General features: G+C 46.8%; 19 non-coding genes across 19 annotated transcripts; all 19 read right to left on the bottom strand.

The window, feature by feature from the left end:
- Positions 1-107: 107 nt before the first annotated feature.
- Positions 108-298, bottom strand: LOC142264544 (U2 spliceosomal RNA). The gene has a single exon (XR_012731029.1). It is a non-coding gene; the product is annotated as a U2 spliceosomal RNA (small nuclear RNA).
- A 1,117-nt stretch (positions 299-1,415) lies between these two features.
- On the bottom strand, positions 1,416-1,606 carry LOC142264543 (U2 spliceosomal RNA). The gene has a single exon (XR_012731028.1). It is a non-coding gene; the product is annotated as a U2 spliceosomal RNA (small nuclear RNA).
- A 1,117-nt stretch (positions 1,607-2,723) lies between these two features.
- On the bottom strand, positions 2,724-2,914 carry LOC142264542 (U2 spliceosomal RNA). Its single transcript, XR_012731027.1, has one exon. It is a non-coding gene; the product is annotated as a U2 spliceosomal RNA (small nuclear RNA).
- A 1,117-nt stretch (positions 2,915-4,031) lies between these two features.
- Positions 4,032-4,222, bottom strand: LOC142264541 (U2 spliceosomal RNA). The gene has a single exon (XR_012731026.1). It is a non-coding gene; the product is annotated as a U2 spliceosomal RNA (small nuclear RNA).
- Positions 4,223-5,339: 1,117 nt separating this feature from the next.
- LOC142264540 (U2 spliceosomal RNA) lies at positions 5,340-5,530 on the bottom strand. The gene has a single exon (XR_012731025.1). It is a non-coding gene; the product is annotated as a U2 spliceosomal RNA (small nuclear RNA).
- Positions 5,531-6,647: 1,117 nt separating this feature from the next.
- LOC142264539 (U2 spliceosomal RNA) lies at positions 6,648-6,838 on the bottom strand. The gene has a single exon (XR_012731024.1). It is a non-coding gene; the product is annotated as a U2 spliceosomal RNA (small nuclear RNA).
- Positions 6,839-7,955: 1,117 nt separating this feature from the next.
- On the bottom strand, positions 7,956-8,146 carry LOC142264538 (U2 spliceosomal RNA). Its single transcript, XR_012731023.1, has one exon. It is a non-coding gene; the product is annotated as a U2 spliceosomal RNA (small nuclear RNA).
- Positions 8,147-9,263: 1,117 nt separating this feature from the next.
- Positions 9,264-9,454, bottom strand: LOC142264535 (U2 spliceosomal RNA). The gene has a single exon (XR_012731021.1). It is a non-coding gene; the product is annotated as a U2 spliceosomal RNA (small nuclear RNA).
- Positions 9,455-10,571: 1,117 nt separating this feature from the next.
- On the bottom strand, positions 10,572-10,762 carry LOC142264534 (U2 spliceosomal RNA). Its single transcript, XR_012731020.1, has one exon. It is a non-coding gene; the product is annotated as a U2 spliceosomal RNA (small nuclear RNA).
- Positions 10,763-11,879: 1,117 nt separating this feature from the next.
- Positions 11,880-12,070, bottom strand: LOC142264533 (U2 spliceosomal RNA). Its single transcript, XR_012731019.1, has one exon. It is a non-coding gene; the product is annotated as a U2 spliceosomal RNA (small nuclear RNA).
- Positions 12,071-13,187: 1,117 nt separating this feature from the next.
- On the bottom strand, positions 13,188-13,378 carry LOC142264532 (U2 spliceosomal RNA). Its single transcript, XR_012731018.1, has one exon. It is a non-coding gene; the product is annotated as a U2 spliceosomal RNA (small nuclear RNA).
- Positions 13,379-14,495: 1,117 nt separating this feature from the next.
- Positions 14,496-14,686, bottom strand: LOC142264531 (U2 spliceosomal RNA). Its single transcript, XR_012731017.1, has one exon. It is a non-coding gene; the product is annotated as a U2 spliceosomal RNA (small nuclear RNA).
- A 1,117-nt stretch (positions 14,687-15,803) lies between these two features.
- Positions 15,804-15,994, bottom strand: LOC142264530 (U2 spliceosomal RNA). The gene has a single exon (XR_012731016.1). It is a non-coding gene; the product is annotated as a U2 spliceosomal RNA (small nuclear RNA).
- Positions 15,995-17,111: 1,117 nt separating this feature from the next.
- On the bottom strand, positions 17,112-17,302 carry LOC142264529 (U2 spliceosomal RNA). The gene has a single exon (XR_012731015.1). It is a non-coding gene; the product is annotated as a U2 spliceosomal RNA (small nuclear RNA).
- A 1,117-nt stretch (positions 17,303-18,419) lies between these two features.
- On the bottom strand, positions 18,420-18,610 carry LOC142264528 (U2 spliceosomal RNA). The gene has a single exon (XR_012731014.1). It is a non-coding gene; the product is annotated as a U2 spliceosomal RNA (small nuclear RNA).
- A 1,117-nt stretch (positions 18,611-19,727) lies between these two features.
- On the bottom strand, positions 19,728-19,912 carry LOC142264564 (U2 spliceosomal RNA). The gene has a single exon (XR_012731047.1). It is a non-coding gene; the product is annotated as a U2 spliceosomal RNA (small nuclear RNA).
- Positions 19,913-21,234: 1,322 nt separating this feature from the next.
- LOC142264527 (U2 spliceosomal RNA) lies at positions 21,235-21,425 on the bottom strand. The gene has a single exon (XR_012731013.1). It is a non-coding gene; the product is annotated as a U2 spliceosomal RNA (small nuclear RNA).
- Positions 21,426-22,542: 1,117 nt separating this feature from the next.
- On the bottom strand, positions 22,543-22,733 carry LOC142264525 (U2 spliceosomal RNA). The gene has a single exon (XR_012731012.1). It is a non-coding gene; the product is annotated as a U2 spliceosomal RNA (small nuclear RNA).
- A 1,117-nt stretch (positions 22,734-23,850) lies between these two features.
- On the bottom strand, positions 23,851-24,041 carry LOC142264523 (U2 spliceosomal RNA). Its single transcript, XR_012731010.1, has one exon. It is a non-coding gene; the product is annotated as a U2 spliceosomal RNA (small nuclear RNA).
- Positions 24,042-24,263: the final 222 nt, after the last annotated feature.

The following is a 24,263-nucleotide window of genomic DNA, read 5'->3' as shown; positions in this document are numbered from 1 at the left end:
TGAATAAAGCAAGTAAAAAGTGTGTTAGATAAAAATTCATTTCAATTCGCTAATCGGGCTAATATGAATCAGGTGAATCGAGTTCTGCTTTTGGAAACTGGGTTAAGAAGGGGTGCACCGTTCCTGGAGGTACTGCAATACCAGGTCAATGCGTGGAGTGGACAGAGCAAGCTCTTTTTCCATCTCCCTGTTCTAAAAATCCATTTAATATATGGTCCCCAGATAGGGGACGTATCAGATATTAAACTGATAAGAACAGATACTACACTTGATCTTAGCCAAAAGGCCGAGAAGCGATAACCAGAATTGGTTTGGGCCTCGAGTGGCACCCTGGCCTATGCCGGACACATCTTAGGGAGAGAGAGCGAGAGGGAGACAAACCCACGCCTACACAAGACATTTTGTCACCCAAGCCAACCCTTGAAAAGGCTGCTTTGCAGAGCAAAAACAAGAAGAATGGTGCGTTTTGCAGCCGCCGCCCACTGCAATGAATCTGAATAACTCCTCCTTTAGGGCGCAAGCAACTCCCCTCCCCCTTGCAGTCTTTCCAATTCACGATACAAAAAGACGGACAGGACAGGTTGCCTGACTTTCCGTCACTGCCACCCTTTGCCATCCTTACCCGTAGAAAGCCCTTTCATCATCCCCAAACCCTAATCTTTTCCCTTTCCTTCCCAGCCCCCAAACCCTGCCCTCTGTACCTTTCTCACCACCCGCTTCCCTTCTCCTGTCATCCCCCTACCACCCGGGAAAAAAAGAGATTGCCCCCTCCTTCCACTAGCCCACCCTCCCACCCAAAGAACAACTTCTTCTGCGCAGCTTGTTTTCTAGGCAGCAGCGCTATTGTGATGTCATCGGGGGGCATTGTGACAAGCCGCCAGTGTTCCGTCTCTTCATGTTGTGCACTGTTCAAACCGAAAATACATCAACAGGCAGGCTACAGAAAAGCTTACTAACAAAGGTTAGAGAGGGGCTTTCTCAGAGGGCTTTTTACAGTTTGTCTATTCCCAATTAGCCGGTTTAGTATACTTAATGAAAGTACTAATTCTTTCATAGGCCGCCCATTCTTAGTATTTGACGTTCAGGTAACAACAGGTAACTTTATTTGGAGTGGAAGCAGAGAGATAACACCAGATGCCAATTGTAGATCCTCTCACACCTGTGGTCACTGCAGCATCTGACTCCACTTTGTCCAAAAGGGATCTATTCCATTCAATTACACATGATCTAGATTAGACTGACAACAAGATACTGCACGGGACATAGCAGAGTTGGTGAAGTTGAGTGGTGATGAGTTTGCTATTTGGATGAATAAAGCAAGTAAAAAGTGTGTTAGATAAAAATTCATTTCAATTCGCTAATCGGGCTAATATGAATCAGGTGAATCGAGTTCTGCTTTTGGAAACTGGGTTAAGAAGGGGTGCACCGTTCCTGGAGGTACTGCAATACCAGGTCAATGCGTGGAGTGGACAGAGCAAGCTCTTTTTCCATCTCCCTGTTCTAAAAATCCATTTAATATATGGTCCCCAGATAGGGGACGTATCAGATATTAAACTGATAAGAACAGATACTACACTTGATCTTAGCCAAAAGGCCGAGAAGCGATAACCAGAATTGGTTTGGGCCTCGAGTGGCACCCTGGCCTATGCCGGACACATCTTAGGGAGAGAGAGCGAGAGGGAGACAAACCCACGCCTACACAAGACATTTTGTCACCCAAGCCAACCCTTGAAAAGGCTGCTTTGCAGAGCAAAAACAAGAAGAATGGTGCGTTTTGCAGCCGCCGCCCACTGCAATGAATCTGAATAACTCCTCCTTTAGGGCGCAAGCAACTCCCCTCCCCCTTGCAGTCTTTCCAATTCACGATACAAAAAGACGGACAGGACAGGTTGCCTGACTTTCCGTCACTGCCACCCTTTGCCATCCTTACCCGTAGAAAGCCCTTTCATCATCCCCAAACCCTAATCTTTTCCCTTTCCTTCCCAGCCCCCAAACCCTGCCCTCTGTACCTTTCTCACCACCCGCTTCCCTTCTCCTGTCATCCCCCTACCACCCGGGAAAAAAAGAGATTGCCCCCTCCTTCCACTAGCCCACCCTCCCACCCAAAGAACAACTTCTTCTGCGCAGCTTGTTTTCTAGGCAGCAGCGCTATTGTGATGTCATCGGGGGGCATTGTGACAAGCCGCCAGTGTTCCGTCTCTTCATGTTGTGCACTGTTCAAACCGAAAATACATCAACAGGCAGGCTACAGAAAAGCTTACTAACAAAGGTTAGAGAGGGGCTTTCTCAGAGGGCTTTTTACAGTTTGTCTATTCCCAATTAGCCGGTTTAGTATACTTAATGAAAGTACTAATTCTTTCATAGGCCGCCCATTCATAGTATTTGACGTTCAGGTAACAACAGGTAACTTTATTTGGAGTGGAAGCAGAGAGATAACACCAGATGCCAATTGTAGATCCTCTCACACCTGTGGTCACTGCAGCATCTGACTCCACTTTGTCCAAAAGGGATCTATTCCATTCAATTACACATGATCTAGATTAGACTGACAACAAGATACTGCACGGGACATAGCAGAGTTGGTGAAGTTGAGTGGTGATGAGTTTGCTATTTGGATGAATAAAGCAAGTAAAAAGTGTGTTAGATAAAAATTCATTTCAATTCGCTAATCGGGCTAATATGAATCAGGTGAATCGAGTTCTGCTTTTGGAAACTGGGTTAAGAAGGGGTGCACCGTTCCTGGAGGTACTGCAATACCAGGTCAATGCGTGGAGTGGACAGAGCAAGCTCTTTTTCCATCTCCCTGTTCTAAAAATCCATTTAATATATGGTCCCCAGATAGGGGACGTATCAGATATTAAACTGATAAGAACAGATACTACACTTGATCTTAGCCAAAAGGCCGAGAAGCGATAACCAGAATTGGTTTGGGCCTCGAGTGGCACCCTGGCCTATGCCGGACACATCTTAGGGAGAGAGAGCGAGAGGGAGACAAACCCACGCCTACACAAGACATTTTGTCACCCAAGCCAACCCTTGAAAAGGCTGCTTTGCAGAGCAAAAACAAGAAGAATGGTGCGTTTTGCAGCCGCCGCCCACTGCAATGAATCTGAATAACTCCTCCTTTAGGGCGCAAGCAACTCCCCTCCCCCTTGCAGTCTTTCCAATTCACGATACAAAAAGACGGACAGGACAGGTTGCCTGACTTTCCGTCACTGCCACCCTTTGCCATCCTTACCCGTAGAAAGCCCTTTCATCATCCCCAAACCCTAATCTTTTCCCTTTCCTTCCCAGCCCCCAAACCCTGCCCTCTGTACCTTTCTCACCACCCGCTTCCCTTCTCCTGTCATCCCCCTACCACCCGGGAAAAAAAGAGATTGCCCCCTCCTTCCACTAGCCCACCCTCCCACCCAAAGAACAACTTCTTCTGCGCAGCTTGTTTTCTAGGCAGCAGCGCTATTGTGATGTCATCGGGGGGCATTGTGACAAGCCGCCAGTGTTCCGTCTCTTCATGTTGTGCACTGTTCAAACCGAAAATACATCAACAGGCAGGCTACAGAAAAGCTTACTAACAAAGGTTAGAGAGGGGCTTTCTCAGAGGGCTTTTTACAGTTTGTCTATTCCCAATTAGCCGGTTTAGTATACTTAATGAAAGTACTAATTCTTTCATAGGCCGCCCATTCTTAGTATTTGACGTTCAGGTAACAACAGGTAACTTTATTTGGAGTGGAAGCAGAGAGATAACACCAGATGCCAATTGTAGATCCTCTCACACCTGTGGTCACTGCAGCATCTGACTCCACTTTGTCCAAAAGGGATCTATTCCATTCAATTACACATGATCTAGATTAGACTGACAACAAGATACTGCACGGGACATAGCAGAGTTGGTGAAGTTGAGTGGTGATGAGTTTGCTATTTGGATGAATAAAGCAAGTAAAAAGTGTGTTAGATAAAAATTCATTTCAATTCGCTAATCGGGCTAATATGAATCAGGTGAATCGAGTTCTGCTTTTGGAAACTGGGTTAAGAAGGGGTGCACCGTTCCTGGAGGTACTGCAATACCAGGTCAATGCGTGGAGTGGACAGAGCAAGCTCTTTTTCCATCTCCCTGTTCTAAAAATCCATTTAATATATGGTCCCCAGATAGGGGACGTATCAGATATTAAACTGATAAGAACAGATACTACACTTGATCTTAGCCAAAAGGCCGAGAAGCGATAACCAGAATTGGTTTGGGCCTCGAGTGGCACCCTGGCCTATGCCGGACACATCTTAGGGAGAGAGAGCGAGAGGGAGACAAACCCACGCCTACACAAGACATTTTGTCACCAAAGCCAACCCTTGAAAAGGCTGCTTTGCAGAGCAAAAACAAGAAGAATGGTGCGTTTTGCAGCCGCCGCCCACTGCAATGAATCTGAATAACTCCTCCTTTAGGGCGCAAGCAACTCCCCTCCCCCTTGCAGTCTTTCCAATTCACGATACAAAAAGACGGACAGGACAGGTTGCCTGACTTTCCGTCACTGCCACCCTTTGCCATCCTTACCCGTAGAAAGCCCTTTCATCATCCCCAAACCCTAATCTTTTCCCTTTCCTTCCCAGCCCCCAAACCCTGCCCTCTGTACCTTTCTCACCACCCGCTTCCCTTCTCCTGTCATCCCCCTACCACCCGGGAAAAAAAGAGATTGCCCCCTCCTTCCACTAGCCCACCCTCCCACCTAAAGAACAACTTCTTCTGCGCAGCTTGTTTTCTAGGCAGCAGCGCTATTGTGATGTCATCGGGGGGCATTGTGACAAGCCGCCAGTGTTCCGTCTCTTCATGTTGTGCACTGTTCAAACCGAAAATACATCAACAGGCAGGCTACAGAAAAGCTTACTAACAAAGGTTAGAGAGGGGCTTTCTCAGAGGGCTTTTTACAGTTTGTCTATTCCCAATTAGCCGGTTTAGTATACTTAATGAAAGTACTAATTCTTTCATAGGCCGCCCATTCTTAGTATTTGACGTTCAGGTAACAACAGGTAACTTTATTTGGAGTGGAATCAGAGAGATAACACCAGATGCCAATTGTAGATCCTCTCACACCTGTGGTCACTGCAGCATCTGACTCCACTTTGTCCAAAAGGGATCTATTCCATTCAATTACACATGATCTAGATTAGACTGACAACAAGATACTGCACGGGACATAGCAGAGTTGGTGAAGTTGAGTGGTGATGAGTTTGCTATTTGGATGAATAAAGCAAGTAAAAAGTGTGTTAGATAAAAATTCATTTCAATTCGCTAATCGGGCTAATATGAATCAGGTGAATCGAGTTCTGCTTTTGGAAACTGGGTTAAGAAGGGGTGCACCGTTCCTGGAGGTACTGCAATACCAGGTCAATGCGTGGAGTGGACAGAGCAAGCTCTTTTTCCATCTCCCTGTTCTAAAAATCCATTTAATATATGGTCCCCAGATAGGGGACGTATCAGATATTAAACTGATAAGAACAGATACTACACTTGATCTTAGCCAAAAGGCCGAGAAGCGATAACCAGAATTGGTTTGGGCCTCGAGTGGCACCCTGGCCTATGCCGGACACATCTTAGGGAGAGAGAGCGAGAGGGAGACAAACCCACGCCTACACAAGACATTTTGTCACCCAAGCCAACCCTTGAAAAGGCTGCTTTGCAGAGCAAAAACAAGAAGAATGGTGCGTTTTGCAGCCGCCGCCCACTGCAATGAATCTGAATAACTCCTCCTTTAGGGCGCAAGCAACTCCCCTCCCCCTTGCAGTCTTTCCAATTCACGATACAAAAAGACGGACAGGACAGGTTGCCTGACTTTCCGTCACTGCCACCCTTTGCCATCCTTACCCGTAGAAAGCCCTTTCATCATCCCCAAACCCTAATCTTTTCCCTTTCCTTCCCAGCCCCCAAACCCTGCCCTCTGTACCTTTCTCACCACCCGCTTCCCTTCTCCTGTCATCCCCCTACCACCCGGGAAAAAAAGAGATTGCCCCCTCCTTCCACTAGCCCACCCTCCCACCCAAAGAACAACTTCTTCTGCGCAGCTTGTTTTCTAGGCAGCAGCGCTATTGTGATGTCATCGGGGGGCATTGTGACAAGCCGCCAGTGTTCCGTCTCTTCATGTTGTGCACTGTTCAAACCGAAAATACATCAACAGGCAGGCTACAGAAAAGCTTACTAACAAAGGTTAGAGAGGGGCTTTCTCAGAGGGCTTTTTACAGTTTGTCTATTCCCAATTAGCCGGTTTAGTATACTTAATGAAAGTACTAATTCTTTCATAGGCCGCCCATTCTTAGTATTTGACGTTCAGGTAACAATAGGTAACTTTATTTGGAGTGGAAGCAGAGAGATAACACCAGATGCCAATTGTAGATCCTCTCACACCTGTGGTCACTGCAGCATCTGACTCCACTTTGTCCAAAAGGGATCTATTCCATTCAATTACACATGATCTAGATTAGACTGACAACAAGATACTGCACGGGACATAGCAGAGTTGGTGAAGTTGAGTGGTGATGAGTTTGCTATTTGGATGAATAAAGCAAGTAAAAAGTGTGTTAGATAAAAATTCATTTCAATTCGCTAATCGGGCTAATATGAATCAGGTGAATCGAGTTCTGCTTTTGGAAACTGGGTTAAGAAGGGGTGCACCGTTCCTGGAGGTACTGCAATACCAGGTCAATGCGTGGAGTGGACAGAGCAAGCTCTTTTTCCATCTCCCTGTTCTAAAAATCCATTTAATATATGGTCCCCAGATAGGGGACGTATCAGATATTAAACTGATAAGAACAGATACTACACTTGATCTTAGCCAAAAGGCCGAGAAGCGATAACCAGAATTGGTTTGGGCCTCGAGTGGCACCCTGGCCTATGCCGGACACATCTTAGGGAGAGAGAGCGAGAGGGAGACAAACCCACGCCTACACAAGACATTTTGTCACCCAAGCCAACCCTTGAAAAGGCTGCTTTGCAGAGCAAAAACAAGAAGAATGGTGCGTTTTGCAGCCGCCGCCCACTGCAATGAATCTGAATAACTCCTCCTTTAGGGCGCAAGCAACTCCCCTCCCCCTTGCAGTCTTTCCAATTCACGATACAAAAAGACGGACAGGACAGGTTGCCTGACTTTCCGTCACTGCCACCCTTTGCCATCCTTACCCGTAGAAAGCCCTTTCATCATCCCCAAACCCTAATCTTTTCCCTTTCCTTCCCAGCCCCCAAACCCTGCCCTCTGTACCTTTCTCACCACCCGCTTCCCTTCTCCTGTCATCCCCCTACCACCCGGGAAAAAAAGAGATTGCCCCCTCCTTCCACTAGCCCACCCTCCCACCCAAAGAACAACTTCTTCTGCGCAGCTTGTTTTCTAGGCAGCAGCGCTATTGTGATGTCATCGGGGGGCATTGTGACAAGCCGCCAGTGTTCCGTCTCTTCATGTTGTGCACTGTTCAAACCGAAAATACATCAACAGGCAGGCTACAGAAAAGCTTACTAACAAAGGTTAGAGAGGGGCTTTCTCAGAGGGCTTTTTACAGTTTGTCTATTCCCAATTAGCCGGTTTAGTATACTTAATGAAAGTACTAATTCTTTCATAGGCCGCCCATTCTTAGTATTTGACGTTCAGGTAACAACAGGTAACTTTATTTGGAGTGGAAGCAGAGAGATAACACCAGATGCCAATTGTAGATCCTCTCACACCTGTGGTCACTGCAGCATCTGACTCCACTTTGTCCAAAAGGGATCTATTCCATTCAATTACACATGATCTAGATTAGACTGACAACAAGATACTGCACGGGACATAGCAGAGTTGGTGAAGTTGAGTGGTGATGAGTTTGCTATTTGGATGAATAAAGCAAGTAAAAAGTGTGTTAGATAAAAATTCATTTCAATTCGCTAATCGGGCTAATATGAATCAGGTGAATCGAGTTCTGCTTTTGGAAACTGGGTTAAGAAGGGGTGCACCGTTCCTGGAGGTACTGCAATACCAGGTCAATGCGTGGAGTGGACAGAGCAAGCTCTTTTTCCATCTCCCTGTTCTAAAAATCCATTTAATATATGGTCCCCAGATAGGGGACGTATCAGATATTAAACTGATAAGAACAGATACTACACTTGATCTTAGCCAAAAGGCCGAGAAGCGATAACCAGAATTGGTTTGGGCCTCGAGTGGCACCCTGGCCTATGCCGGACACATCTTAGGGAGAGAGAGCGAGAGGGAGACAAACCCACGCCTACACAAGACATTTTGTCACCCAAGCCAACCCTTGAAAAGGCTGATTTGCAGAGCAAAAACAAGAAGAATGGTGCGTTTTGCAGCCGCCGCCCACTGCAATGAATCTGAATAACTCCTCCTTTAGGGCGCAAGCAACTCCCCTCCCCCTTGCAGTCTTTCCAATTCACGATACAAAAAGACGGACAGGACAGGTTGCCTGACTTTCCGTCACTGCCACCCTTTGCCATCCTTACCCGTAGAAAGCCCTTTCATCATCCCCAAACCCTAATCTTTTCCCTTTCCTTCCCAGCCCCCAAACCCTGCCCTCTGTACCTTTCTCACCACCCGCTTCCCTTCTCCTGTCATCCCCCTACCACCCGGGAAAAAAAGAGATTGCCCCCTCCTTCCACTAGCCCACCCTCCCACCCAAAGAACAACTTCTTCTGCGCAGCTTGTTTTCTAGGCAGCAGCGCTATTGTGATGTCATCGGGGGGCATTGTGACAAGCCGCCAGTGTTCCGTCTCTTCATGTTGTGCACTGTTCAAACCGAAAATACATCAACAGGCAGGCTACAGAAAAGCTTACTAACAAAGGTTAGAGAGGGGCTTTCTCAGAGGGCTTTTTACAGTTTGTCTATTCCCAATTAGCCGGTTTAGTATACTTAATGAAAGTACTAATTCTTTCATAGGCCGCCCATTCTTAGTATTTGACGTTCAGGTAACAACAGGTAACTTTATTTGGAGTGGAAGCAGAGAGATAACACCAGATGCCAATTGTAGATCCTCTCACACCTGTGGTCACTGCAGCATCTGACTCCACTTTGTCCAAAAGGGATCTATTCCATTCAATTACACATGATCTAGATTAGACTGACAACAAGATACTGCACGGGACATAGCAGAGTTGGTGAAGTTGAGTGGTGATGAGTTTGCTATTTGGATGAATAAAGCAAGTAAAAAGTGTGTTAGATAAAAATTCATTTCAATTCGCTAATCGGGCTAATATGAATCAGGTGAATCGAGTTCTGCTTTTGGAAACTGGGTTAAGAAGGGGTGCACCGTTCCTGGAGGTACTGCAATACCAGGTCAATGCGTGGAGTGGACAGAGCAAGCTCTTTTTCCATCTCCCTGTTCTAAAAATCCATTTAATATATGGTCCCCAGATAGGGGACGTATCAGATATTAAACTGATAAGAACAGATACTACACTTGATCTTAGCCAAAAGGCCGAGAAGCGATAACCAGAATTGGTTTGGGCCTCGAGTGGCACCCTGGCCTATGCCGGACACATCTTAGGGAGAGAGAGCGAGAGGGAGACAAACCCACGCCTACACAAGACATTTTGTCACCCAAGCCAACCCTTGAAAAGGCTGCTTTGCAGAGCAAAAACAAGAAGAATGGTGCGTTTTGCAGCCGCCGCCCACTGCAATGAATCTGAATAACTCCTCCTTTAGGGCGCAAGCAACTCCCCTCCCCTTTGCAGTCTTTCCAATTCACGATACAAAAAGACGGACAGGACAGGTTGCCTGACTTTCCGTCACTGCCACCCTTTGCCATCCTTACCCGTAGAAAGCCCTTTCATCATCCCCAAACCCTAATCTTTTCCCTTTCCTTCCCAGCCCCCAAACCCTGCCCTCTGTACCTTTCTCACCACCCGCTTCCCTTCTCCTGTCATCCCCCTACCACCCGGGAAAAAAAGAGATTGCCCCCTCCTTCCACTAGCCCACCCTCCCACCCAAAGAACAACTTCTTCTGCGCAGCTTGTTTTCTAGGCAGCAGCGCTATTGTGATGTCATCGGGGGGCATTGTGACAAGCCGCCAGTGTTCCGTCTCTTCATGTTGTGCACTGTTCAAACCGAAAATACATCAACAGGCAGGCTACAGAAAAGCTTACTAACAAAGGTTAGAGAGGGGCTTTCTCAGAGGGCTTTTTACAGTTTGTCTATTCCCAATTAGCCGGTTTAGTATACTTAATGAAAGTACTAATTCTTTCATAGGCCGCCCATTCTTAGTATTTGACGTTCAGGTAACAACAGGTAACTTTATTTGGAGTGGAAGCAGAGAGATAACACCAGATGCCAATTGTAGATCCTCTCACACCTGTGGTCACTGCAGCATCTGACTCCACTTTGTCCAAAAGGGATCTATTCCATTCAATTACACATGATCTAGATTAGACTGACAACAAGATACTGCACGGGACATAGCAGAGTTGGTGAAGTTGAGTGGTGATGAGTTTGCTATTTGGATGAATAAAGCAAGTAAAAAGTGTGTTAGATAAAAATTCATTTCAATTCGCTAATCGGGCTAATATGAATCAGGTGAATCGAGTTCTGCTTTTGGAAACTGGGTTAAGAAGGGGTGCACCGTTCCTGGAGGTACTGCAATACCAGGTCAATGCGTGGAGTGGACAGAGCAAGCTCTTTTTCCATCTCCCTGTTCTAAAAATCCATTTAATATATGGTCCCCAGATAGGGGACGTATCAGATATTAAACTGATAAGAACAGATACTACACTTGATCTTAGCCAAAAGGCCGAGAAGCGATAACCAGAATTGGTTTGGGCCTCGAGTGGCACCCTGGCCTATGCCGGACACATCTTAGGGAGAGAGAGCGAGAGGGAGACAAACCCACGCCTACACAAGACATTTTGTCACCCAAGCCAACCCTTGAAAAGGCTGCTTTGCAGAGCAAAAACAAGAAGAATGGTGCGTTTTGCAGCCGCCGCCCACTGCAATGAATCTGAATAACTCCTCCTTTAGGGCGCAAGCAACTCCCCTCCCCCTTGCAGTCTTTCCAATTCACGATACAAAAAGACGGACAGGACAGGTTGCCTGACTTTCCGTCACTGCCACCCTTTGCCATCCTTACCCGTAGAAAGCCCTTTCATCATCCCCAAACCCTAATCTTTTCCCTTTCCTTCCCAGCCCCCAAACCCTGCCCTCTGTACCTTTCTCACCACCCGCTTCCCTTCTCCTGTCATCCCCCTACCACCCGGGAAAAAAAGAGATTGCCCCCTCCTTCCACTAGCCCACCCTCCCACCCAAAGAACAACTTCTTCTGCGCAGCTTGTTTTCTAGGCAGCAGCGCTATTGTGATGTCATCGGGGGGCATTGTGACAAGCCGCCAGTGTTCCGTCTCTTCATGTTGTGCACTGTTCAAACCGAAAATACATCAACAGGCAGGCTACAGAAAAGCTTACTAACAAAGGTTAGAGAGGGGCTTTCTCAGAGGGCTTTTTACAGTTTGTCTATTCCCAATTAGCCGGTTTAGTATACTTAATGAAAGTACTAATTCTTTCATAGGCCGCCCATTCTTAGTATTTGACGTTCAGGTAACAACAGGTAACTTTATTTGGAGTGGAAGCAGAGAGATAACACCAGATGCCAATTGTAGATCCTCTCACACCTGTGGTCACTGCAGCATCTGACTCCACTTTGTCCAAAAGGGATCTATTCCATTCAAGTACACATGATCTAGATTAGACTGACAACAAGATACTGCACGGGACATAGCAGAGTTGGTGAAGTTGAGTGGTGATGAGTTTGCTATTTGGATGAATAAAGCAAGTAAAAAGTGTGTTAGATAAAAATTCATTTCAATTCGCTAATCGGGCTAATATGAATCAGGTGAATCGAGTTCTGCTTTTGGAAACTGGGTTAAGAAGGGGTGCACCGTTCCTGGAGGTACTGCAATACCAGGTCAATGCGTGGAGTGGACAGAGCAAGCTCTTTTTCCATCTCCCTGTTCTAAAAATCCATTTAATATATGGTCCCCAGATAGGGGACGTATCAGATATTAAACTGATAAGAACAGATACTACACTTGATCTTAGCCAAAAGGCCGAGAAGCGATAACCAGAATTGGTTTGGGCCTCGAGTGGCACCCTGGCCTATGCCGGACACATCTTAGGGAGAGAGAGCGAGAGGGAGACAAACCCACGCCTACACAAGACATTTTGTCACCCAAGCCAACCCTTGAAAAGGCTGCTTTGCAGAGCAAAAACAAGAAGAATGGTGCGTTTTGCAGCCGCCGCCCACTGCAATGAATCTGAATAACTCCTCCTTTAGGGCGCAAGCAACTCCCCTCCCCCTTGCAGTCTTTCCAATTCACGATACAAAAAGACGGACAGGACAGGTTGCCTGACTTTCCGTCACTGCCACCCTTTGCCATCCTTACCCGTAGAAAGCCCTTTCATCATCCCCAAACCCTAATCTTTTCCCTTTCCTTCCCAGCCCCCAAACCCTGCCCTCTGTACCTTTCTCACCACCCGCTTCCCTTCTCCTGTCATCCCCCTACCACCCGGGAAAAAAAGAGATTGCCCCCTCCTTCCACTAGCCCACCCTCCCACCCAAAGAACAACTTCTTCTGCGCAGCTTGTTTTCTAGGCAGCAGCGCTATTGTGATGTCATCGGGGGGCATTGTGACAAGCCGCCAGTGTTCCGTCTCTTCATGTTGTGCACTGTTCAAACCGAAAATACATCAACAGGCAGGCTACAGAAAAGCTTACTAACAAAGGTTAGAGAGGGGCTTTCTCAGAGGGCTTTTTACAGTTTGTCTATTCCCAATTAGCCGGTTTAGTATACTTAATGAAAGTACTAATTCTTTCATAGGCCGCCCATTCTTAGTATTTGACGTTCAGGTAACAACAGGTAACTTTATTTGGAGTGGAAGCAGAGAGATAACACCAGATGCCAATTGTAGATCCTCTCACACCTGTGGTCACTGCAGCATCTGACTCCACTTTGTCCAAAAGGGATCTATTCCATTCAATTACACATGATCTAGATTAGACTGACAACAAGATACTGCACGGGACATAGCAGAGTTGGTGAAGTTGAGTGGTGATGAGTTTGCTATTTGGATGAATAAAGCAAGTAAAAAGTGTGTTAGATAAAAATTCATTTCAATTCGCTAATCGGGCTAATATGAATCAGGTGAATCGAGTTCTGCTTTTGGAAACTGGGTTAAGAAGGGGTGCACCGTTCCTGGAGGTACTGCAATACCAGGTCAATGCGTGGAGTGGACAGAGCAAGCTCTTTTTCCATCTCCCTGTTCTAAAAATCCATTTAATATATGGTCCCCAGATAGGGGACGTATCAGATATTAAACTGATAAGAACAGATACTACACTTGATCTTAGCCAAAAGGCCGAGAAGCGATAACCAGAATTGGTTTGGGCCTCGAGTGGCACCCTGGCCTATGCCGGACACATCTTAGGGAGAGAGAGCGAGAGGGAGACAAACCCACGCCTACACAAGACATTTTGTCACCCAAGCCAACCCTTGAAAAGTCTGCTTTGCAGAGCAAAAACAAGAAGAATGGTGCGTTTTGCAGCCGCCGCCCACTGCAATGAATCTGAATAACTCCTCCTTTAGGGCGCAAGCAACTCCCCTCCCCCTTGCAGTCTTTCCAATTCACGATACAAAAAGACGGACAGGACAGGTTGCCTGACTTTCCGTCACTGCCACCCTTTGCCATCCTTACCCGTAGAAAGCCCTTTCATCATCCCCAAACCCTAATCTTTTCCCTTTCCTTCCCAGCCCCCAAACCCTGCCCTCTGTACCTTTCTCACCACCCGCTTCCCTTCTCCTGTCATCCCCCTACCACCCGGGAAAAAAAGAGATTGCCCCCTCCTTCCACTAGCCCACCCTCCCACCCAAAGAACAACTTCTTCTGCGCAGCTTGTTTTCTAGGCAGCAGCGCTATTGTGATGTCATCGGGGGGCATTGTGACAAGCCGCCAGTGTTCCGTCTCTTCATGTTGTGCACTGTTCAAACCGAAAATACATCAACAGGCAGGCTACAGAAAAGCTTACTAACAAAGGTTAGAGAGGGGCTTTCTCAGAGGGCTTTTTACAGTTTGTCTATTCCCAATTAGCCGGTTTAGTATACTTAATGAAAGTACTAATTCTTTCATAGGCCGCCCATTCTTAGTATTTGACGTTCAGGTAACAACAGGTAACTTTATTTGGAGTGGAAGCAGAGAGATAACACCAGATGCCAATTGTAGATCCTCTCACACCTGTGGTCACTGCAGCATCTGACTCCACTTTGTCCAAAAGGGATCTATTCCATTCAATTACACATGATCTAGATTAGACTGACAACAAGATACTGCACGGGACATAGCAGAGTTGGTGAAGTTGAGTGGTGATGAGTTTGCTATTTGGATGAATAAAGCAAGTAAAAAGTGTGTTAGATAAAAATTCATTTCAATTCGCTAATCGGGCTAATATGAATCAGGTGAATCGAGTTCTGCTTTTGGAAACTGGGTTAAGAAGGGGTGCACCGTTCCTGGAGGTACTGCAATACCAGGTCAATGCGTGGAGTGGACAGAGCAAGCTCTTTTTCCATCTCCCTGTTCTAAAAATCCATTTAATATATGGTCCCCAGATAGGGGACGTATCAGATATTAAACTGATAAGAACAGATACTACACTTGATCTTAGCCAAAAGGCCGAGAAGCGATAACCAGAATTGGTTTGGGCCTCGAGTGGCACCCTGGCCTATGCCGGACACATCTTAGGGAGAGAGAGCGAGAGGGAGACAAACCCACGCCTACACAAGACATTTTGTCACCCAAGCCAACCCTTGAAAAGGCTGCTTTGCAGAGCAAAAACAAGAAGAATGGTGCGTTTTGCAGCCGCCACCCACTGCAATGAATCTGAATAACTCCTCCTTTAGGGCGCAAGCAACTCCCCTCCCCCTTGCAGTCTTTCCAATTCACGATACAAAAAGACGGACAGGACAGGTTGCCTGACTTTCCGTCACTGCCACCCTTTGCCATCCTTACCCGTAGAAAGCCCTTTCATCATCCCCAAACCCTAATCTTTTCCCTTTCCTTCCCAGCCCCCAAACCCTGCCCTCTGTACCTTTCTCACCACCCGCTTCCCTTCTCCTGTCATCCCCCTACCACCCGGGAAAAAAAGAGATTGCCCCCTCCTTCCACTAGCCCACCCTCCCACCCAAAGAACAACTTCTTCTGCGCAGCTTGTTTTCTAGGCAGCAGCGCTATTGTGATGTCATCGGGGGGCATTGTGACAAGCCGCCAGTGTTCCGTCTCTTCATGTTGTGCACTGTTCAAACCGAAAATACATCAACAGGCAGGCTACAGAAAAGCTTACTAACAAAGGTTAGAGAGGGGCTTTCTCAGAGGGCTTTTTACAGTTTGTCTATTCCCAATTAGCCGGTTTAGTATACTTAATGAAAGTACTAATTCTTTCATAGGCCGCCCATTCTTAGTATTTGACGTTCAGGTAACAACAGGTAACTTTATTTGGAGTGGAAGCAGAGAGATAACACCAGATGCCAATTGTAGATCCTCTCACACCTGTGGTCACTGCAGCATCTGACTCCACTTTGTCCAAAAGGGATCTATTCCATTCAATTACACATGATCTAGATTAGACTGACAACAAGATACTGCACGGGACATAGCAGAGTTGGTGAAGTTGAGTGGTGATGAGTTTGCTATTTGGATGAATAAAGCAAGTAAAAAGTGTGTTAGATAAAAATTCATTTCAATTCGCTAATCGGGCTAATATGAATCAGGTGAATCGAGTTCTGCTTTTGGAAACTGGGTTAAGAAGGGGTGCACCGTTCCTGGAGGTACTGCAATACCAGGTCAATGCGTGGAGTGGACAGAGCAAGCTCTTTTTCCATCTCCCTGTTCTAAAAATCCATTTAATATATGGTCCCCAGATAGGGGACGTATCAGATATTAAACTGATAAGAACAGATACTACACTTGATCTTAGCCAAAAGGCCGAGAAGCGATAACCAGAATTGGTTTGGGCCTCGAGTGGCACCCTGGCCTATGCCGGACACATCTTAGGGAGAGAGAGCGAGAGGGAGACAAACCCACGCCTACACAAGACATTTTGTCACCCAAGCCAACCCTTGAAAAGGCTGCTTTGCAGAGCAAAAACAAGAAGAATGGTGCGTTTTGCAGCCGCCGCCCACTGCAATGAATCTGAATAACTCCTCCTTTAGGGCGCAAGCAACTCCCCTCCCCCTTGCAGTCTTTCCAATTCACGATACAAAAAGACGGACAGGACAGGTTGCCTGACTTTCCGTCACTGCCACCCTTTGCCATCCTTACCCGTAGAAAGCCCTTTCATCATCCCCAAACCCTAATCTTTTCCCTTTCCTTCCCAGCCCCCAAACCCTGCCCTCTGTACCTTTCTCACCACCCGCTTCCCTTCTCCTGTCATCCCCCTACCACCCGGGAAAAAAAGAGATTGCCCCCTCCTTCCACTAGCCCACCCTCCCACCCAAAGAACAACTTCTTCTGCGCAGCTTGTTTTCTAGGCAGCAGCGCTATTGTGATGTCATCGGGGGGCATTGTGACAAGCCGCCAGTGTTCCGTCTCTTCATGTTGTGCACTGTTCAAACCGAAAATACATCAACAGGCAGGCTACAGAAAAGCTTACTAACAAAGGTTAGAGAGGGGCTTTCTCAGAGGGCTTTTTACAGTTTGTCTATTCCCAATTAGCCGGTTTAGTATACTTAATGAAAGTACTAATTCTTTCATAGGCCGCCCATTCTTAGTATTTGACGTTCAGGTAACAACAGGTAACTTTATTTGGAGTGGAAGCAGAGAGATAACACCAGATGCCAATTGTAGATCCTCTCACACCTGTGGTCACTGCAGCATCTGACTCCACTTTGTCCAAAAGGGATCTATTCCATTCAATTACACATGATCTAGATTAGACTGACAACAAGATACTGCACGGGACATAGCAGAGTTGGTGAAGTTGAGTGGTGATGAGTTTGCTATTTGGATGAATAAAGCAAGTAAAAAGTGTGTTAGATAAAAATTCATTTCAATTCGCTAATCGGGCTAATATGAATCAGGTGAATCGAGTTCTGCTTTTGGAAACTGGGTTAAGAAGGGGTGCACCGTTCCTGGAGGTACTGCAATACCAGGTCAATGCGTGGAGTGGACAGAGCAAGCTCTTTTTCCATCTCCCTGTTCTAAAAATCCATTTAATATATGGTCCCCAGATAGGGGACGTATCAGATATTAAACTGATAAGAACAGATACTACACTTGATCTTAGCCAAAAGGCCGAGAAGCGATAACCAGAATTGGTTTGGGCCTCGAGTGGCACCCTGGCCTATGCCGGACACATCTTAGGGAGAGAGAGCGAGAGGGAGACAAACCCACGCCTACACAAGACATTTTGTCACCCAAGCCAACCCTTGAAAAGGCTGCTTTGCAGAGCAAAAACAAGAAGAATGGTGCGTTTTGCAGCCGCCGCCCACTGCAATGAATCTGAATAACTCCTCCTTTAGGGCGCAAGCAACTCCCCTCCCCCTTGCAGTCTTTCCAATTCACGATACAAAAAGACGGACAGGACAGGTTGCCTGACTTTCCGTCACTGCCACCCTTTGCCATCCTTACCCGTAGAAAGCCCTTTCATCATCCCCAAACCCTAATCTTTTCCCTTTCCTTCCCAGCCCCCAAACCCTGCCCTCTGTACCTTTCTCACCACCCGCTTCCCTTCTCCTGTCATCCCCCTACCACCCGGGAAAAAAAGAGATTGCCCCCTCCTTCCACTAGCCCACCCTCCCACCCAAAGAACAACTTCTTCTGCGCAGCTTGTTTTCTAGGCAGCAGCGCTATTGTGATGTCATCGGGGGGCATTGTGACAAGCCGCCAGTGTTCCGTCTCTTCATGTTGTGCACTGTTCAAACCGAAAATACATCAACAGGCAGGCTACAGAAAAGCTTACTAACAAAGGTTAGAGAGGGGCTTTCTCAGAGGGCTTTTTACAGTTTGTCTATTCCCAATTAGCCGGTTTAGTATACTTAATGAAAGTACTAATTCTTTCATAGGCCGCCCATTCTTAGTATTTGACGTTCAGGTAACAACAGGTAACTTTATTTGGAGTGGAAGCAGAGAGATAACACCAGATGCCAATTGTAGATCCTCTCACACCTGTGGTCACTGCAGCATCTGACTCCACTTTGTCCAAAAGGGATCTATTCCATTCAATTACACATGATCTAGATTAGACTGACAACAAGATACTGCACGGGACATAGCAGAGTTGGTGAAGTTGAGTGGTGATGAGTTTGCTATTTGGATGAATAAAGCAAGTAAAAAGTGTGTTAGATAAAAATTCATTTCAATTCGCTAATCGGGCTAATATGAATCAGGTGAATCGAGTTCTGCTTTTGGAAACTGGGTTAAGAAGGGGTGCACCGTTCCTGGAGGTACTGCAATACCAGGTCAATGCGTGGAGTGGACAGAGCAAGCTCTTTTTCCATCTCCCTGTTCTAAAAATCCATTTAATATATGGTCCCCAGATAGGGGACGTATCAGATATTAAACTGATAAGAACAGATACTACACTTGATCTTAGCCAAAAGGCCGAGAAGCGATAACCAGAATTGGTTTGGGCCTCGAGTGGCACCCTGGCCTATGCCGGACACATCTTAGGGAGAGAGAGCGAGAGGGAGACAAACCCACGCCTACACAAGACATTTTGTCACCCAAGCCAACCCTTGAAAAGGCTGCTTTGCAGAGCAAAAACAAGAAGAATGGTGCGTTTTGCAGCCGCCGCCCACTGCAATGAATCTGAATAACTCCTCCTTTAGGGCGCAAGCAACTCCCCTCCCCCTTGCAGTCTTTCCAATTCACGATACAAAAAGACGGACAGGACAGGTTGCCTGACTTTCCGTCACTGCCACCCTTTGCCATCCTTACCCGTAGAAAGCCCTTTCATCATCCCCAAACCCTAATCTTTTCCCTTTCCTTCCCAGCCCCCAAACCCTGCCCTCTGTACCTTTCTCACCACCCGCTTCCCTTCTCCTGTCATCCCCCTACCACCCGGGAAAAAAAGAGATTGCCCCCTCCTTCCACTAGCCCACCCTCCCACCCAAAGAACAACTTCTTCTGCGCAGCTTGTTTTCTAGGCAGCAGCGCTATTGTGATGTCATCGGGGGGCATTGTGACAAGCCGCCAGTGTTCCGTCTCTTCATGTTGTGCACTGTTCAAACCGAAAATACATCAACAGGCAGGCTACAGAAAAGCTTACTAACAAAGGTTAGAGAGGGGCTTTCTCAGAGGGCTTTTTACAGTTTGTCTATTCCCAATTAGCCGGTTTAGTATACTTAATGAAAGTACTAATTCTTTCATAGGCCGCCCATTCTTAGTATTTGACGTTCAGGTAACAACAGGTAACTTTATTTGGAGTGGAAGCAGAGAGATAACACCAGATGCCAATTGTAGATCCTCTCACACCTGTGGTCACTGCAGCATCTGACTCCACTTTGTCCAAAAGGGATCTATTCCATTCAATTACACATGATCTAGATTAGACTGACAACAAGATACTGCACGGGACATAGCAGAGTTGGTGAAGTTGAGTGGTGATGAGTTTGCTATTTGGATGAATAAAGCAAGTAAAAAGTGTGTTAGATAAAAATTCATTTCAATTCGCTAATCGGGCTAATATGAATCAGGTGAATCGAGTTCTGCTTTTGGAAACTGGGTTAAGAAGGGGTGCACCGTTCCTGGAGGTACTGCAATACCAGGTCAATGCGTGGAGTGGACAGAGCAAGCTCTTTTTCCATCTCCCTGTTCTAAAAATCCATTTAATATATGGTCCCCAGATAGGGGACGTATCAGATATTAAACTGATAAGAACAGATGAGATTCCATCCGCAAATTTCAGAAAACGGTCATCGGCCACCACACAAAAGCGCAGTGCCGCAGGTGATCGCCTCCCGAGCCCAGGAACCACCAGCCAAAAGGGGACGTAAGCACCAAAAGGCGCAACAATCCCCAAGGCCGGCGGTTGTGCAAGCCCGGGCCCCTCCCAGCCAAGACCAAGGCAAACCCAATGAAGGGACTACACTTGATCTTAGCCAAAAGGCCGAGAAGCGATAACCAGAATTGGTTTGGGCCTCGAGTGGCACCCTGGCCTATGCCGGACACATCTTAGGGAGAGAGAGCGAGAGGGAGACAAACCCACGCCTACACAAGACATTTTGTCACCCAAGCCAACCCTTGAAAAGGCTGCTTTGCAGAGCAAAAACAAGAAGAATGGTGCGTTTTGCAGCCGCCGCCCACTGCAATGAATCTGAATAACTCCTCCTTTAGGGCGCAAGCAACTCCCCTCCCCCTTGCAGTCTTTCCAATTCACGATACAAAAAGACGGACAGGACAGGTTGCCTGACTTTCCGTCACTGCCACCCTTTGCCATCCTTACCCGTAGAAAGCCCTTTCATCATCCCCAAACCCTAATCTTTTCCCTTTCCTTCCCAGCCCCCAAACCCTGCCCTCTGTACCTTTCTCACCACCCGCTTCCCTTCTCCTGTCATCCCCCTACCACCCGGGAAAAAAAGAGATTGCCCCCTCCTTCCACTAGCCCACCCTCCCACCCAAAGAACAACTTCTTCTGCGCAGCTTGTTTTCTAGGCAGCAGCGCTATTGTGATGTCATCGGGGGGCATTGTGACAAGCCGCCAGTGTTCCGTCTCTTCATGTTGTGCACTGTTCAAACCGAAAATACATCAACAGGCAGGCTACAGAAAAGCTTACTAACAAAGGTTAGAGAGGGGCTTTCTCAGAGGGCTTTTTACAGTTTGTCTATTCCCAATTAGCCGGTTTAGTATACTTAATGAAAGTACTAATTCTTTCATAGGCCGCCCATTCTTAGTATTTGACGTTCAGGTAACAACAGGTAACTTTATTTGGAGTGGAAGCAGAGAGATAACACCAGATGCCAATTGTAGATCCTCTCACACCTGTGGTCACTGCAGCATCTGACTCCACTTTGTCCAAAAGGGATCTATTCCATTCAATTACACATGATCTAGATTAGACTGACAACAAGATACTGCACGGGACATAGCAGAGTTGGTGAAGTTGAGTGGTGATGAGTTTGCTATTTGGATGAATAAAGCAAGTAAAAAGTGTGTTAGATAAAAATTCATTTCAATTCGCTAATCGGGCTAATATGAATCAGGTGAATCGAGTTCTGCTTTTGGAAACTGGGTTAAGAAGGGGTGCACCGTTCCTGGAGGTACTGCAATACCAGGTCAATGCGTGGAGTGGACAGAGCAAGCTCTTTTTCCATCTCCCTGTTCTAAAAATCCATTTAATATATGGTCCCCAGATAGGGGACGTATCAGATATTAAACTGATAAGAACAGATACTACACTTGATCTTAGCCAAAAGGCCGAGAAGCGATAACCAGAATTGGTTTGGGCCTCGAGTGGCACCCTGGCCTATGCCGGACACATCTTAGGGAGAGAGAGCGAGAGGGAGACAAACCCACGCCTACACAAGACATTTTGTCACCCAAGCCAACCCTTGAAAAGGCTGCTTTGCAGAGCAAAAACAAGAAGAATGGTGCGTTTTGCAGCCGCCGCCCACTGCAATGAATCTGAATAACTCCTCCTTTAGGGCGCAAGCAACTCCCCTCCCCCTTGCAGTCTTTCCAATTCACGATACAAAAAGACGGACAGGACAGGTTGCCTGACTTTCCGTCACTGCCACCCTTTGCCATCCTTACCCGTAGAAAGCCCTTTCATCATCCCCAAACCCTAATCTTTTCCCTTTCCTTCCCAGCCCCCAAACCCTGCCCTCTGTACCTTTCTCACCACCCGCTTCCCTTCTCCTGTCATCCCCCTACCACCCGGGAAAAAAAGAGATTGCCCCCTCCTTCCACTAGCCCACCCTCCCACCCAAAGAACAACTTCTTCTGCGCAGCTTGTTTTCTAGGCAGCAGCGCTATTGTGATGTCATCGGGGGGCATTGTGACAAGCCGCCAGTGTTCCGTCTCTTCATGTTGTGCACTGTTCAAACCGAAAATACATCAACAGGCAGGCTACAGAAAAGCTTACTAACAAAGGTTAGAGAGGGGCTTTCTCAGAGGGCTTTTTACAGTTTGTCTATTCCCAATTAGCCGGTTTAGTATACTTAATGAAAGTACTAATTCTTTCATAGGCCGCCCATTCTTAGTATTTGACGTTCAGGTAACAACAGGTAACTTTATTTGGAGTGGAAGCAGAGAGATAACACCAGATGCCAATTGTAGATCCTCTCACACCTGTGGTCACTGCAGCATCTGACTCCACTTTGTCCAAAAGGGATCTATTCCATTCAATTACACATGATCTAGATTAGACTGACAACAAGATACTGCACGGGACATAGCAGAGTTGGTGAAGTTGAGTGGTGATGAGTTTGCTATTTGGATGAATAAAGCAAGTAAAAAGTGTGTTAGATAAAAATTCATTTCAATTCGCTAATCGGGCTAATATGAATCAGGTGAATCGAGTTCTGCTTTTGGAAACTGGGTTAAGAAGGGGTGCACCGTTCCTGGAGGTACTGCAATACCAGGTCAATGCGTGGAGTGGACAGAGCAAGCTCTTTTTCCATCTCCCTGTTCTAAAAATCCATTTAATATATGGTCCCCAGATAGGGGACGTATCAGATATTAAACTGATAAGAACAGATACTACACTTGATCTTAGCCAAAAGGCCGAGAAGCGATAACCAGAATTGGTTTGGGCCTCGAGTGGCACCCTGGCCTATGCCGGACACATCTTAGGGAGAGAGAGCGAGAGGGAGACAAACCCACGCCTACACAAGACATTTTGTCACCCAAGCCAACCCTTGAAAAGGCTGCTTTGCAGAGCAAAAACAAGAAGAATGGTGCGTTTTGCAGCCGCCGCCCACTGCAATGAATCTGAATAACTCCTCCTTTAGGGCGCAAGCAACTCCCCTCCCCCTTGCAGTCTTTCCAATTCACGATACAAAAAGACGGACAGGACAGGTTGCCTGACTTTCCGTCACTGCCACCCTTTGCCATCCTTACCCGTAGAAAGCCCTTTCATCATCCCCAAACCCTAATCTTTTCCCTTTCCTTCCCAGCCCCCAAACCCTGCCCTCTGTACCTTTCTCACCACCCGCTTCCCTTCTCCTGTCATCCCCCTACCACCCGGGAAAAAAAGAGATTGCCCCCTCCTTCCACTAGCCCACCCTCCCACCCAAAGAACAACTTCTTCTGCGCAGCTTGTTTTCTAGGCAGCAGCGCTATTGTGATGTCATCGGGGGGCATTGTGACAAGCCGCCAGTGTTCCGTCTCTTCATGTTGTGCACTGTTCAAACCGAAAATACATCAACAGGCAGGCTACAGAAAAGCTTACTAACAAAGGTTAGAGAGGGGCTTTCTCAGAGGGCTTTTTACAGTTTGTCTATTCCCAATTAGCCGGTTTAGTATACTTAATGAAAGTACTAATTCTTTCATAGGCCGCCCATTCTTAGTATTTGACGTTCAGGTAACAACAGGTAACTTTATTTGGAGTGGAAGCAGAGAGATAACACCAGATGCCAATTGTAGATCCTCTCACACCTGTGGTCACTGCAGCATCTGACTCCACTTTGTCCAAAAGGGATCTATTCCATTCAATTACACATGATCTAGATTAGACTGACAACAAGATACTGCACGGGACATAGCAGAGTTGGTGAAGTTGAGTGGTGATGAGTTTGCTATTTGGATGAATAAAGCAAGTAAAAAGTGTGTTAGATAAAAATTCATTTCAATTCGCTAATCGGGCTAATATGAATCAGGTGAATCGAGTTCTGCTTTTGGAAACTGGGTTAAGAAGGGGTGCACCGTTCCTGGAGGTACTGCAATACCAGGTCAATGCGTGGAGTGGACAGAGCAAGCTCTTTTTCCATCTCCCTGTTCTAAAAATCCATTTAATATATGGTCCCCAGATAGGGGACGTATCAGATATTAAACTGATAAGAACAGATACTACACTTGATCTTAGCCAAAAGGCCGAGAAGCGATAACCAGAATTGGTTTGGGCCTCGAGTGGCACCCTGGCCTATGCCGGACACATCTTAGGGAGAGAGAGCGAGAGGGAGACAAACCCACGCCTACACAAGACATTTTGTCACCCAAGCCAACCCTTGAAAAGGCTGCTTTGCAGAGCAAAAACAAGAAGAATGGTGCGTTTTGCAGCCGCCGCCCACTGCAATGAATCTGAATAACTCCTCCTTTAGGGCGCAA

This window comes from Anomaloglossus baeobatrachus, unplaced genomic scaffold, assembly GCF_048569485.1.
Source record: "Anomaloglossus baeobatrachus isolate aAnoBae1 unplaced genomic scaffold, aAnoBae1.hap1 Scaffold_2668, whole genome shotgun sequence".
Classification (NCBI taxonomy): domain Eukaryota; kingdom Metazoa; phylum Chordata; class Amphibia; order Anura; family Aromobatidae; genus Anomaloglossus; species Anomaloglossus baeobatrachus.
This window is presented reverse-complemented; position numbering and strand designations above follow the sequence as displayed.